A 1,903-nucleotide genomic window follows, 5' to 3' on the forward strand; every position below is an offset into this window, starting at 1 on the left:
ATCATGCTTTTAGCCTCCTAAACATTTTGAGTGAGGTGACCATGTAGAATGTGCAGCTCGCACTGATGCAACCAATTAAAAATGTAACTCGCACAGCCAAGTCAAAGGGTCGAAAAATGCGACTAAATGGTGGCAGAACGGAGCCCTGGTGTGTGTGTGTGTTTACCGCAGAGGGCTGTGAAGACAGTAGCTGTTGTAGTTGGTTCTGGTGCAGTAAGAGCCTCTGCTGCTCAGACAAGGCACCCAACCTGAGTGAAAACACACAAAGACATACACACAGTTAGAAAACTACAACACACACACACACACAAGAACACACACTCTCTCACCTGCTTTTAGCTGTAGCTGAGCTGATGTAATCCAATAGGAAAGCAGGGAGAGAGAAAATATAACGACATCAACTTGAAACTAAAGACAGAGCGAGAAACAACCATGTCAATCAATGGAAGGACAGACAGGTAGTCTACCAGGTAGCCATGCAGTCAGCCAGGTAGTCTACCAGGTAGCCATGCAGCCAGCCAGACAGACTACCAGGTAGCCATGCAGCCAGCCAGCCAGCCCAGAACTACAGGTAGCCATTCAGCCGCAGACATGACTACCAGGTCAGCCATGCCAGCAGCCAGCCAGACTACCAGGTATCCATACAGCAGCCAGCCAGACTACGCAGGTATCCATCAGCAGACTACCAGCGTATCCATGAAGCAGCGCAGCCAGACTACCAGGTAGCCATGGTCAGCCAGCAGACTACCAGGTTAGCCATGCAGTCTCAGCCAGACGTAGCAAGGTAGCCATGCAGCAGCCAGACAGACTACCAGGTAGCCAATGGCAGCAGACAGCCAGAGCAGACTACCAGGTATACCATTCGCAGCCAGCAGACTACCAGGTAATGCCAGCAGCAAACAGCCAGCTCCAGGTATCACAGCGCCAGCAGATCAACCAGTCCATGCACTAGCAGCACGTAGCCATGCGGCAGTCACACCAGCCGCAGCACAGCCACTACAGGAGCGCATGCAGACAGACAGGACAGACAGACTGACCAGTAAGCCATGCAGCCAGCCAGCAGACTACCAGGTTTATGCTACAGCAGCCAGCCATGACTACCAGGTATTCCCTTGCAAAGCCAGACTACCAGTGTCTCATGAAGCAAGCGAGCAGACTACCAGGTAGCCATGCAGTCACCCAAGACAGACTACAGGTAGCCATGCAGACAGACCAGACAGACAGACTACAGTAGCCATGCAGTCAACCAGTCCAGACTAAGCAGGGTTAGCCATGCAGCAGACTACCAGGTATCCATGCAAGCCAGCCAGACAGACAGAACCAAGGTAGCCATGGCAGTCAGCGCCAAACTAACCAGGGTAGCATGCAGCCAGACAGACAGACTACCAGGTATCATGCAGCCAGCCGACCAGACTACCAGGTAAGCCAGGTTCAAGCCAGACAAGACAGACTACCAGGTAGCCATTCAGCCAGCCAGACAAGACTAAAGGTAGCATGCGCAGCCAGACAGACACCCAGGTAGCCAAGGCAGCCAGCCAGAACGACAACCATCGTTTGCATGACAGACACATGTAGCCAGACAGGCAGTCAGGCAGACAACTAAGGTAGCTCAGACAGGGAGGAGCAGGCAGGACCTGTAACCAGGTAGCCAGGCAGACAGTACGGCAGATTGTGTAATCATACTGGTGGTTGATGGAGCTGACCATGGGCAGAGGGTGCTTGGGGCCGGTGAGGAGGTATGTGTGTAAGCTGTATGTGTTGAGGGCTGGAAGTGGTCTGTATGACTCTGTTCAGAACCCGCATAGGATCTCAGCTTCCCCTCCCAGCAGCATTGTTTCCATGGCAACCCGTTGAGCTTGAGGCGGGCCTGTGAGAGATGGAGGGGGGGGTGGAGAGAGAAGAG

The sequence above is a fragment of the Salvelinus sp. IW2-2015 genome, linkage group LG34 (assembly GCF_002910315.2).
Source record: "Salvelinus sp. IW2-2015 linkage group LG34, ASM291031v2, whole genome shotgun sequence".
Lineage (NCBI taxonomy): Eukaryota > Metazoa > Chordata > Actinopteri > Salmoniformes > Salmonidae > Salvelinus > Salvelinus sp. IW2-2015.